Here is a 14200-nt window from a genome sequence, read left to right as displayed (position 1 = left end):
AGCCATGCAATATTTTTCCTAAATATTTAAAAAGCACTTAAACATAAATTGAAATTTTCATATTTACCGTATAGTCCCACATTATTGCTCCTCCAAATGTAGACAATACAAACACGATTATTAAAGCTACCTGAATTTCAGTTACATCCACTCTAAAGAGGAGAGACAAAGGATAAGGTGTTTGTTGTGGCATAATTTTATTCTTGGCCTGGTGGCTTAGTCTCTTTCTCTCCCTCCCTTGCCATTTTGGCACATCCGGTTCTTCTAGACCTCTGAATTACAGGCCTCGCCGGGGACTAGTGATGATGCAGTCTTGTCTCTTTAACCCTATTGGTCTTCTCCTTAGTCCTCCACCTACCCAACATCCTCTGCTACGGGTACACTCAGGAACAGCATCTCTATGGTCACAGTCACTCATCCGTCCTCCCTGTGTGATTGGCTACCCTCCCCTGGAGGCCACGCCCTAACTCTGCCTCTCCTCAAACTGTATATAATCCAGGGCTGGACGAGCCTCATGGTCTTTAGCTACTGGCGGCCCTGGCATAAGCGTCTACCAACAATAAAGCTACCTCACTTCATGCCTTAATTGACTCGGCCTCCAGTCCTTTAGACCCGCAGCGAGGTCTCCTGCGCGCGCCCCTTGGACCCAGACCCCCGGCTTGAGCCCCTTTTCTGCGTGCGGCAGTGTCGTCTAGCAAGCAGTGAGAAGCTGAGGAGTAGAGGGTCCCCAATAGTTTAGCGGTTGGGCCAAACCGCAAGTGGCGCCCGAACAGGGACCCCTCTCTCCTCACCCGGCGAACTCCCACGGCACCCTAGGACCTCGTCCAAGGTAAGCGCCCTCGGCGCTAGCCACCCAAATAAACTCCCAAGGAAGTCCTAGGCCCTAACCGGAGTGGCTAGTTGTCTCCCTAAATTTTAGTTAACATGGGTAGCAGAATTACTCGGCAGCAGGCACCACAGGTCCGTGCCCTAGCGGCACTTTTAGACACTTATAAGTGTAAAGTCTCTGTTAAGCAGCTGCAGGTTTATTGGGATCTCCTGCTTCCTTTTAACCCGTGGCTAGTGACTTGCCACCTGTGGAGTACAGATACTTATGATCAGCTAATTGCTGGAGTAATGGACAAAATGGAGCACGAGGGTAAGCGTTTCCCTCCGGGGTTGCTCCCCACTCTCATTGCCATTCACTCCTGCCTTCAGGGCTCCTCGCCGCCGACAGACGGCCGCCCAGCCCGAGCGAGGGCCGCGGAGACTGATGGCTCCGATTCTGAGTCAGACTCTGTCGCCGAGTCGCTGCTCGATCAGCTTAATAATCGGCTAGAGGTAGATCCTCCGAGGGATACAAATGGCGGCCTTCCGGCTTCTTCCTCGAGTAAAGAACAAAGCCACAGGAAGAACCTCTACCCCGCCCTCCCGAAAGGGAGTGGCCAGGAGCCATCTTGTAACTCACTCCCTCCCAACCCACTTCCGCCTCCTCCGGAGTTAAAAAAGTGGAACGACACTTCCTCAGCCCCTCCTCTCACAGGGGAGGAGCCTGGTCCGCCATCTTATGCCCCTCCTCCGCCATTTTGTGAGACCCGTCCATCATTTTGTGACTCTGGGGCCACGGCCGCTGGCCCAGTCTGGCCTGGTAGCCCACCTGTTCAGTCCGCTGCAGCGGCATGGCCTACTGAGCCCCAGCGGCCCCTCCCGCCGCCCGTGGTTGGATGCTTCCCTATGACTCTCCAGCCGACGCAGCAGCGCCCACTTGCTTGGTATCCTCACAGTGCAGAGGCAATCAAGCAACTGCGCAAAGCGGTCAAGGAAGACGGGTTTGCGAGTCCATACGCGACCCACCTGCTAGAGGAAATGTCCACGCAGCTTAATACACCTCACGATTGGACAACTCTAGCCAGAGCTATTCTCACCCCAGGCCAGTATGTTGATTGGAAGGCGCACTTCAACTCAGAGGCCGAGCGGGCTGCTCGACAGATAAATTACCCAGGAGGGCCCCCGGGCCTCGGCATCCCTCTCGAGTCTTTCCTCGGGAGCGGTCGGTACTTCGACCCAGCGGTCTATACCGCTGCCCCGTATGGGTTTTGGGTTCAGTTGCGAGAAGTAGCCATGCGGGCCTTCCGTAATTGCTCAGCCTCCAGACCAGAACAAATTACCAAGTTAATTCAGAGAACAGACGAGGATTTCGCCTCCTTTGTCTCTAGGGTACAAGAGGCTTGCAGAAACAAAATATATGATCATCAGGGGCAGGATGCGCTGGCTAAGGAACTCATATTTGAGGGGGCCCGTCCCATCTTCAGACAAGCGCTGGCAGGCGTTAGAGAGAAGTCCATCTCTGATTGGGTACTTGCTTGTTCCAACATTAACCCTTCCGCAAGAGATCTTGCTGACTCCCTAGCACTCGCACTTAGAGCTACTAATGAATGTTACCGGTGCGGTGAGTCTGGACATTTTGCTCGGGAGTGTCCTAAGCAACCTGACCCGAGAGACACGGGGGCCAAGCCACCGGAAGGAAAACGCTGGCAAGAGAGAAAGCCCAAAACCCCTTGCCCAAAGTGTAACAATGGCTATCACTGGGCACGCAATTGCCACGCACCTAACCCACCTTTAAACTTCCAAAGGGGCAGGTCTCAGCCCCGTCCCCAAGAGACCCGGGGTGTCAGCAGGAACACCCCCAAACCATAATGTGGACCGTTCCTATAACCCCGAACAAACCCACCCGTAAACTAAAAATCGGAGCCGATTGGCTTCTAGGTACGGTGGACTCGGGAGCAGAAATTTCATGCCTTCCTGCAAAATGGAAGAATCTGTGCCCAACTACCTCAGGGCCCGCAGTAATCGGTGCCACGGGCTCTGCCCCCTCGGCGAGAGCCGCCATTCCCCTTACATGGGAGGATGAAGAAGGCCACCGAGGTGTCTTCAGGCCGTTGTTTCTAAACACGATTGACCAGATCTTATGGGGGCGAGACATTCTAGCAGCCTCAGGGGCATATATTACCACGCAGCCCCCTCAAGAATGTTTCTCAACCACCATCGGCCAGGCCCTCTGGGGGCGAGCCATCCCCGCAGACGTAGGGACCGATACTACCTCGCAGCCCCCCCAATAGTTTGCGCCACTGCTCGCGTTACACCTCCAGCACCCACTCCTCTTCAATGGGACACAGAGGAGCCTATCTGGGTGGAGCAGTGGCCGCTTCCGTCCCACAAGCTAACAATATTAGAGCGACTAGTGCAAGAGCAATTAGTCGCAGGACACATAGAGCCATCACGTAGTCCTTACAATTCTCCAGTTTTTATCATCAGTAAAAAGGGAGGTACCAAATTTAGACTTCTTCATGACCTCAGGGAAATTAACAAGCATATCTGACCTATGGGGTCCCCTCAGCCTGGCATGCCTCACCCTGGAGCTCTTGCTAAACATCTGCAAATAGCCACCATAGATATAAAGGACTGTTTCTTCTCCATTCCGTTACATGACAGGGACAAAGAAAAATTTGCCTTCACAGTGCCAGTTACTAACCACATGGGGGCAGCACAGCGTTATCAATGGAAGGTTCTACCACAAGGCATGCGAAATAGCCCAGCCATTTGTCAGGCATATGTGGATGTTGCTGTGCAGCCTCTCCGCTCGCAAGCCACTATTCTCCATTATGTGGACGATGTGCTTGTAGGAGCGGATACTCAGGAACAATTGCAGACTGTCTTGTCGTTGCTAATCGCTAATCTCCAAAGTTTGGGGCTAACTGTCCAGCCCGATAAAGTCCAAACCACTCCTCCCTACACATTCTTGGGCTATACCATCGGTCAGAAGGTTGCACCTACTAAATTTTCATTCGAAATTCCGGAACGCCTACGATTGCATGAGTTACAACAGCTTTGTGGCAAATAAATTGGGTCAGGTCGGCCCTCCCCGTAACAACCCAACAGTTGGAACCACTGTTCTCATTGTTAAAAACTAGCAACAAGACAGTCGAGGCCATTAATCAACATATTAAGCTCACATGGCAGGCGAAACTAGCCTTACACCTTTTCAATGAATGTTTTGCCTCCAGTAACCTGGGTAGATATCAACCTAATCAGTCACTAATAGCCATGATCCTAGACACTTACCATTCACCATCGGGCATTCTTTGGCAAGATGATCCCCTAATGTGGATTCATCCAGCCAAAAGTAAACTCCGTAAAATCTGCCCACAGGTAAAGCTGTGGATAACCTTAGCCCAAGACCTAATCAAAGCAGCAGTTCAGCTGGTAGGGAGGCCTCCAGATGTACTAATCTGGCCTATTGAGGACAAGCAGTTTATCTGGCTGCTACAATTTAATCCTGACATGCAGGCGCTAATGCTCGGCTTCCACGGGGAGGTCTCCAGCAAATACCCTCCTCACAAGCTCTGTCAGGCAGTCAGACACATCCCACTACGCTCCTTCCGACCAGCAACGGCCTCTACAAATAAAGCCAAAGACCGGGAGCCAGAAGAACTCCTGCTTACAGGTTTACCCCATCACTAACGTCTCATGCTTATTCATTGTCCTCTGGCCCTAGTGTGGGCAGTGATATTAGCAACAATTGCCCCAAAAGATTGGAATCTATTAGAAAGAATTTTGCTTGCCATATCATAGTGTGTATTAACCTGTTAGTTTTTCTCCTTTAATTAAAAGAATAATTAAAATAGCTGTGCGGGACAAAGTGATGCAGGCAGTCAGGGTAACCGGACCCCAGCTGCTGGGCTGTATTCTGTTGGGACTTCATCTTAAAAGGATTTTAGCAGGTGCCGAACCTCCCAACCCTCACCAACCTGTAAAAGAGTAATGGAATTTATACACAGAGTGGATAGGGAGATTGCTCACATTCATTACCTGCGTTTAAAAGGGGAGCGCGTTTGAGCCCCCCGTGATTGCATAAAATAAGTTCTCCTTTTAAGTCTTATTTCTAGGAATCCTGTAACAACTTGCCCAGCGCAACACGTAGCCCCATCGCCGCCGCCATCGTCGCCGCTATAGCAGCCAGTGCGGTTGCCGCCGTGACCCTCACTCAAGCCTCTGTCACTGCGGAAACCCTCCTCGACGTGACCCAAACGACCTCTCAAGCTTTGGAGACACAAGAAAATATCAACCATCTGATGCATAGCGCTGTGTTCAATTTACAACAGCAAAGAGACTTAATTGCTCTAAATGTAAAAGCTCCTTGTAAACTTGCCTCCTCTGTTTGCAATGGGCGGTACCCCTTCACTAACATCTGTGTTACTCCTATCCCGGCTAACCATTCTATGCCCCGTCTCACCTTGCGAGACTAAATCTTCACCGCATACCTAAAAACTTCTTGCTCTAACAACTCTAAACCCTTTCTCTTATGCAGGCAACCGGCAGCAAGCGCAGGTATAGTTAACTAGCGTTGCTCGCCCTCGCAACTTATAGCACTACCTTTCCTATAAAATTCTCATTATTGCTCCTCAACATTTCTCATTTCTAGGCTGCTCATTCTCTGTCGCCGGTCTCGAGCTGAGGCCCAGTTTTGGCTGCTGTTATGTTCAGCCTACTCGCCCGGACTGTTCTATGGAGGAACGCAGACAAGCCCAGGTTTGACTCGCAGGCCTAGCCTCTCCTGAGGACTGATCACCCTCGGGTCGGGGACAGTGGAGGACTAGTCTCTCCTGCTTCCCCTAGGCTATAACAGTCATCGCCTGCCCACATTCCTCACACTCCCCCATGGGGGCTGCATGTTGCCAGAGTACGTGCATCTGGGTCCACCAGATGGGCACCGCTGGGTGCGACGCAAGAATCGCAGAAGAGGGTCACTCTAACAGACCTCCTCTGGCTCTTCTGGGGCACATGAGATTTGCATAAGGGTCGGCTCAGCACATACCCTTCCCCTGAAACCCTGAGCCTTGCACACAAGGGGAATCTTATCACTGCCCCTCCCAGCAAAGGTTCATGCCCGCCACTTGTCACACAAGTGTGTTCTTTAAAAAGAAAAAGAGGAATTGTGGCATAATTTTATTCTTGGCCTGGTGGCTTAGTCTCTTTCTCTCCCTCCCTCGCCATTTTGGCACGTCCGGTTCTTCTAGACCTCTGAATTACAGGCCTCGCTGGCGACTAGTGATGATGCAGTCTTGTCTCTCTAACCCTATTGGTCTTCTCCTTAGTCCTCCACCTACCCAACATCCTCTGCTACGGGTACACTCAGGAACAGCATCTCTATGGTCACAGTCACTCATCCGTCCTCCCTGTGTGATTGGCTACCCTCCCCTGGAGGCCACGCCCTAACTCCGCCTCTCCTCAAACTGTATATAATCCAGGGCTCGACGAGCCTCGTGGTCTTTAGCTACTGGCGGCCCTGGCATAAGCGTCTACCTACAATAAAGCTACCTCGCTTCATGCCTTAATTGACTCGGCCTCCAGTCCTTTAGACCCGCAGCGAGGTCTCCTGCGCGCACCCCTTGGACCCAGACCCCCGGCTCGAGCCCCTTTTCTGCGTGCGGCAGTGTCGTCTAGCAAGCACTGAGAAGCTGAGGAGTAGAGGGTCCCCGATAGTTTAGCGGTTGGGCCAAACCGCAGTTTGTAATATGTAGGTTAATCTTACAGTAAACACCAAAAAGGCAGAAATCTTTATAGGCTCTAGTTTATTTTTAGCTTTAGTTCCATCTCTAAATTGTCATCTGACTACTCTGTTAAGTGAAAAAGGCTACAGAAGAGCATATGCTCACACATATGTAAACTTTGAACAGTATATATGAAATTGCTAATAGTATGAATGCTGAATCATTAAATTGATATCTCTTTTCTTCTCCAGTATTTTAGAGCAGCTAGAAGTAAAATCCTAAAATTGTGAAACTGTAACCCATGTCAAAGTCTGAAATATGTTCTACAACTAATTATGGTGCTGTGCTTTGAAATTTATAGCTTCTTTGTATATATGTTATTGTTCCCCCAAAATGAAAAAAGTTGATTGTAATGATAAAAAAATACTTAAGCCATCTGGCTTCCTATATTGTGGAGCAGCTAGAAGGAAAAATCTGAGAGGATCGTATGGTAGCCCATGACAAACTCTGGGATCTGCCCTATAACCACTTGTTGAAGAGTGCTTTGAAAACTATTGCTTTTTTATTTCCTTGCTTTGTATATATGTTATACGATACAATAAAAAAGTTTAAAAAATTTTAACAGTAATAACCACTGTTATTTCAATGGTTATCACTGAAATTACAGAAAATTAAAATGTACTATTTTATGTACTTCCGTAAGGTTTGATTTTTTTTTTTAACAATAATCTTTACCCTTGCAATCAGCAAGAAAGTTATCATATAAAAACAACCATACTGCTTAAGGTGAACTCTTAATCCCTCCAGAGTCAATTTCACTTAAAAAGTAGGGAAAATTCCAAACAGCCTTCATTATTAAGTTCTTGGTCACTACAGTTTTTTGATCTGCACAGATTATTTCTCCCTTAATATATACTGTGATTAAGTTTCTCTCAAATACCACCAACTGGAGATGTCATCAACATGGCAACGTAAGACGTGCTCTAGAAAAAAAAATCTCCTCTCAGAAAGAACTAATAAAGGAGAAATCCCACTTGCTTGGAACACTGAAGGATTCTGAGAGCCTGGAGAAGGACTACCCAAACAGTGAACTGAAGAAAAAGGAAAAAAAGAAAAACACCAAAAAAGTAGGAGCTCTGTGACCCACCAGTCCAGTCCCCTGCCTCTCACCAGTCCTGTGTGGCATAACAGTCCCACAGAGGTGGCAGTCACGGCCCCTGCTGCGTGGATGCAGACCACAGAGCTCTCAGCAGTGAGCTGGGACCCCACACGTATCCAGGAACAGGGACCCACGTTCACAGACACAAGCAGCTGACCCGCACTTACATATAAGAAGGGCCCAAGGAAATAGACCAGTGGCAAGAAGTATGTACACTCCACTCAGTTTCTGATTACTGAACTACCGAAATGAAACAAACAGAAAAACCAGATGCTTTTCAAGTGGATACTCTTAAAGGGGAAGTAACTGGAAGTGGAAAAGCTTCATGGAATAAAAAAGGGAAAACTGAAGTACTATAAAGCAGGATGGGTTCCAAAACTAGAAGTATAATAAAAAGGGGGCACTGAGTGGGGGAGACAAGTTAAACAAATCACAGGAGCTGGGGAGAAGTTCTGTGCAAAAAGAGTATCAGGATTTGGGGGGCAGGAACAGCGGAAAGGCAGCTCTCTCCTGGAGGCAAAACAGTGGCATATGAAAGGGCCATCTTTAAAGCTGTACCACATGCCAAAGGCCCCCGGGTTCGATTCCCGGAGCCTGCCCGTACCAAAAAAAAAAAAAAAAAAAAAATTGTACCAGCAACAACTAGGTGCAGAAGCCCTCGTGCAGTGTGAACAGTTAGACACGGACTGCTCTAACGGGCCAGCAGAAGTCGGACTAAGCATCAGAGAAGAGCTGTAGCCGATCAGCAATCCAACCCTAGGCAAGAGGGAGAGCCTGACTTTCAAAATTAACACATCAAAATAATGAGATTTATTACCTGTTTTTTGTCCATGGTTAAGAAAAAAAAAGAACGCATAAAAAACTAGTCCTTTACCAAGAATAGTTAGAGAAGAACTGGTCTACGAAATGCTACATAATAGGTTGAACACCACGTATGCTGCAGTATGGACCTAATTCTCTGGAAATTTGTCATGCCTTTGAAAGAAGGAAAATTAACCCCGAGTCTTAAATATTCATAGGTAAATAAAATACCACAGAACGCAACTTAACACTGAACTTGGGCCTAAAATGTTTGGTTTAAATTTTTAAATTAAGCTAAAAGTATCGTTTGCTATAATTGAATTACACAAGACCCTTGTTACATAGAAGCAAATATGCTACAAAGAAAATATGCCTTATCACATAACAAGCAATAGTACAGGGACAGAGGTTAACTAGAGTCTTAAAATTTTTTCCACTAACTGTGCCAAAGAAAAACTAACGAGTCACTGAAGCTGAAAACAATCTTTTACTACTTGAAGATCATGGTAAAAACACTTATTGACATGTTGAGAATTATAAAATTCATATTTGTATTGAAATCCACCTATTTTCAACTGATAAGGCAAAATAATTTAAATAGTCACAAATAAAACAGAACAATATTTCTATTTCTGTTCTACAAAACAGGGTTTCTATATTCCTAAGCGTGCAGATTGAATTCTGTGCCCACTCAAAAGGTACGTTCCTAGTGCTAATCCACATTCCTGTGAGCGCGGGCTTACTTGCGAAGGGGACCTTCTGAAGATTAAACTTCAGGTGTGGGCCCCTGACTCAGGACGGGTTCATCCGCACCACTGCAGTCCTCGCGCGGCAAGAAACTCGGACACAGTGACCGAGGGAGCTCCAGGCAGGGGCCGGAGACAGGTCACCAAAACACCAGAAGCAGAAGGACAGACACAAGGGGTGGGAGGGAGAGAGAGCGAGCGGGAGAGAGAGCACGCTCTGTGCAGGAAGGCCGCGATAGGTGCGGGGGACCCGGAGGACTGCAGTCAACGAGCACCGGAGTACTAGAGACCCTGGGGACAAAGCAGAGCCTTGAGGACACCTTGATCTTGGACTTCTGGCCTGCAAACCGCCCAATAAACGTTGCTGTTAAGCCAGTCCACTGCGTGATACTTGTCACAGCAGCCCAGCAAACCAGACAATACATAAACTAGAACAATATTTGAATAGTCACTTTCTTTTCTTCCCTTGCTTAGTTTTTCCTCCTAATAGTAGGAGAGGCAAGCTGCCACGGGCCCAGAGCATCCCTGCTCACTGCTGCTGGGGCAGCCTAGAAAGCGCAGTCCTGGCCTCCCTCCCTGGGGCCAGCCCTCCGCGAGTGCTGGCTCCCGTCCCGTCCAGCCCTGCCCGCCCCGGCCCGGCCCGGGTGCCTGCCTCCACGTACCTGGGCTCTGGCCACTGCCGCGCCTTAAGCTGTGCTCCTCTCTGACTAGGATTCCTGTGTCTTCTACCAGTACCCATAAACAGGAGCATGAGCACAGCTGGCAGACTGTATTCACTATTTTTTATTCATAAAAATCATGCCTTATTGTCTGTTTCCCATATTAGCACATATGCTCCACTGGAGTAGAGATTTTTGTCTGTTTTGTTTACTCTTTTTACTTCAGCACCTAGAACAGTACCTGGCATATAGCAGCTGCTCAATAAATATTTGTATAAATATTGCAAAAAATATTTATTCAAATTCATTGTTTAAATAAATATTACATCGGTAGGCAATAAAACACTCAAATTACTGTTGGCCTTTCATCCTCAATTTTATTTTAACTCAGCTTCCTCTGTGCGTTTATTTCCTTATGAAATCAGTTACTGATAAGTAGCTCCTACTGATTAATATAGGGCATGTTTTCTATTTTTAGTAAGACTTACTTTTTAATGCCACTCTTGAGAAAGTAAACACACAAGGGACTCTGAATCACAATAAAGAGAAATGCACACTAATAGCTAACTCTGAGTGCTTCTGTGCTCCAGATTCGGTGCTAAGGGCTTTACATACATTCATATGGATTTTTACAGTGATCCTTTGAGACAGTTATGTTGAAAATCCCCATTTTACAGATGAAGAAAATTAGGTTAAGTAACTTATTTCAGGTCACACAACTGTATGTTGGAGCCAGAATTCGATTCTACTTAGTCTGATTCCAGAGCCTCTGCTTTTAACTATTATACTTAAAGCAGAATCAATGCTGACTAATAAATTATTGTGAAGGGCTTTGAAAATTGAAAAAAATAGTAATGTAAATAACAAAGCCTAGGGCAGGCCACGGTGGCTCAGCAGGCAAGAATGCTTGCCTGCCATGACAGAGGACCCGGGTTCGATTCCCAGTGCCTGCCCATGTAAAAAAAAAAAAAAAAAAAAATAACAAAGCCTTAAGTGCATTAGCGCAACCAAACAAACTATCATTTGACATGTTTTTTTTTTTCAGGAAAAAAAGGGAAACCATATTAAACAGGCTGAAACCAAGAATTTATTCATAAAATATATTTAGATTTACAATACAGATCCACGTGGTGTTAAGCTGGAACAACAATCTATCAGACTCGATCCCTCATGATATTTTTTACCTTGGCAGAGTGGAAAATTCACAGTTTAGGATATCTACCGTGCAGAATCAGAATTTTGAAAGGCTGCCCCTGGTTCTGAGGACCCTCACTCCCCCACTGCGCCTAAGGCTGGGTTCCCCGTCTGCCCAGCAGGCTCCTGCCCTGTGGCCCCCAGTTCCCCGGAACCCCCGGTCCTGGACACATACTTGGGGCGCTTGATAAACAGCCAATGAGCATGACATGCGTAACTAGGCCTGAAATGCAAATGAATGCACTTCAGAAAGATTTTTAATGAAGTCAGAAAGCAAAGAAGTAGAATGTTAGTCATTAAATAATAGTAATTCTAACAATAATAATTAACCAGAACATGGCATTATTTTATTCCTCCAGTTTACTATGGGAAATTCAGCAAGTCAACTAAACTACATTACACTTTGCAAAGCTGCTTTATTTATTTGAGCTTCTCTTAATCTATTAATAGGTATATTTGATCGTACATAATTACCTTGATTCCATGACCAGTACATCAGGAATCAGATAAAGACTCATGTTTTTCATAAATGCTTTCTAAGCTAATTCGGCCTTATCAGGATTTCTTCAGTGCTTATGCCACTGAAGAGCATCTGCAGCAGAGCGGATCGCACAGAACCAAGCAGAAGTCATTAAAGGTGAGGGTGTGAAGTCAAACAGACCTGAGTTTTCATCCTGGTTCTAGCACGTAGCAGTACTGAAGACATTCACTGAACCTCTCTGACTCATCTGTACCGTGGAGGTAATACCTCCCAGCTCCCATCCCGGGTACAGGAGAGGAGTAAATGAGAGCACGCCCGTGGAGCACTTGCTCAGGGTCTGAGACAAGCAAGGGCTCAACAGATGGTGACCGCAACTCCACAGGGAGAAACAATGTGAAAAATTGGTAAAAGCCTTCTCTGCTAATCTATTCACAGTTTTTAATTTCTTCTGTCTCTTCTCATTATCAGAGATTATTTTTGGAGCTACTATTTCTCTTACAGCCATAGGTAGGGCTAAAAACAATCAATAGACATGGGAGGCCAAAGCTAAGAACGAGCAAATAGAAAATCTTTAAAGAATCAGGCAGAACTCCCTTTCATTTTCAAAAGAGTTCAGTTGAGTCGCTCAATTATACAATCATGCCACTAAGGACAGCTGGCCTGACACAGACAGCGAGGCGAGCAGGTCGCAGAGCATTCCGGTAGGGCAAGGAAGGGGGATGAAAGTGAAGATGTCAGCAGGAACCAGACTGTTCGGGACTTTGAAAGATGGGCTCAAGAGACTCGACTTAATCTCTGAAAAGGAGCCACCGAAGGATTATGATTGGGAGTGACAAATGCAAAGCCTCATTTTAGATACTTAATCCCATGGCAAACTGCAGGATGGAGTCCAGGAGGATGGTGAGGGATGGAAAGGCCAGTTAAGAGACTGGAAATCATCAGGCAAGAGGTGATGAGAGCCAGGATCTGAGCAGTGACTGCAGAAATGGAAAGGGACGAAAGAAAGCACTACAAATAAAAGGGAAAAGAAGTCAAAGGTGACTGCACGAGTTTGAGCTTCCAGGAGTCAAACAGTGGTGGCAACATGATGGGAAAGCAATGGGAACAGATTCTTAGAAAAGAAGTAAGTTTAGTTTGAAACAAGATGAGTTAAAAAAAAAATCAGGCAGAGGCTAGGCTACATGGGAAAAAGGAACAGTGTCCCTACTTTGCGCATACTGTTTGCACAATATCTCTAAGAAAGAAGTTTCAGATATATATATGTATATCATCTAATGTGTAGCTCTTTAGCATTTACGAATTGTTTCCATATTATCTCCCCAACGTGAATCTCATGATTACCTGTTGTCAGTAATCTGCTTCAAGGGGTCCCCCTGTTCTTTTGGGGCACATGAAAATTTGACCAAAAGGACCTTTAGACACCCATTATCTTATTATACAAGTCATCTGCAGCGTGGTTAAGAACTACATACTCTTTTTCTATTATTCAAGTCCCTTATTTTCTCTTTTCCCTACTTACTGTAAGCTTGTGCTAGTAAGTTGGAGATAGGGAGAAAAAAACTACTTATCAGATAATATAATTTTACAGCACAGAATACCTAAAAATCCTGAATTAAGACATTGCATTTATGGTGCTCCAATACAGCAAAAGAAAATTCAAAATACTGACATAAGATCTGCTTATTATGGATAAATGAAGTATAACAGATTACGGAAAGGAACCTAATTATATTTTTTAATGTACAACTTAAAAAACATACTTACTTTCCAAACCTCAACACGCCTGAAACATATGTCTGCCAGTGAGCACAATAAAACATGAACATTCCAATAAAAGAGCAGAAAACAACCAGTCAGGATGGGTTCCTAAGCGAACAGCGATCGAAGCTCCAACTGCCATAAACACTGAAAGAAAAAAGTTTAAGAACCATTAAGAAATTTAAAATATTAATGAAATAATTGCCATAGCCTGTTTAGTTTTAAGGGACATAATCGTGGCATTAAAATAAGGTACACTTAACAAAATAAATCCTTGAGGATACTTTTTAATCACACTAGGAATTTGCCCCCAAATATACGCCTTCCAAAAAACTGGCCATTCCAACAGCTCAGGTCATTTCTGTTCTTAAGCTTCTAGTACAACAAGGCCCACAGCAGAATCCACTAATTTACCTGTGGAAAGTGAGTCACAACCATGGTCAAAGAGCTCCCCTAAAGGAGAACAAGAATTTGTCCTTCTGGCTTGTTTCCCATCAATAGCATCCAGTGACTGGTAGATGAAGAGTCCCAAGGCACATAAAAGGAATGTCCAGTATGGTGCCTAAAAATAAATTCATAATAAAGACTGCTGAGTAACAAGAAGTTAGTTTCTCGACCTTGGGGTGCTTCAACCTTTAGGCCCCAGCGGACAGTGCCGCTGGGGTTCACGTGTGCGAGGCTGGCAATGGTTTCTGAGACCCGCCCTTCCTTGCTGACCCACCTGCCTGGTGAGAGGGCACAGCATGGGTCTCCTCAGGCCCACTCATCTCTCGACCCCATGACTGTCAAATGAGATGCTGTAATTGAAAGCAAATCAGAAAGAGAGTAAAAACACTCAGAACGACACATTTTGTTGACTTCCTTCAAAGACG

General features: G+C 46.0%; 1 pseudogene across 1 annotated transcript in view; it reads right to left on the bottom strand.

The window, feature by feature from the left end:
- LOC143642864 (cholinephosphotransferase 1-like) overlaps window positions 1-14200 on the bottom strand; it is a 25647-nt pseudogene extending 11447 nt beyond the window's left edge. The window contains exons 1-4 of the transcript XR_013155961.1: window positions 14050-14200; window positions 13743-13890; window positions 13335-13475; window positions 68-152 (exon numbers count right to left, since the gene is read on the bottom strand). The product of XR_013155961.1 is annotated as a cholinephosphotransferase 1-like (transcript). The remainder of the gene's footprint in view (window positions 1-67; window positions 153-13334; window positions 13476-13742; window positions 13891-14049) is intronic.

This window comes from Tamandua tetradactyla, chromosome 7, assembly GCF_023851605.1.
Source record: "Tamandua tetradactyla isolate mTamTet1 chromosome 7, mTamTet1.pri, whole genome shotgun sequence".
Classification (NCBI taxonomy): Eukaryota; Metazoa; Chordata; class Mammalia; order Pilosa; family Myrmecophagidae; genus Tamandua; species Tamandua tetradactyla.
This window is presented reverse-complemented; position numbering and strand designations above follow the sequence as displayed.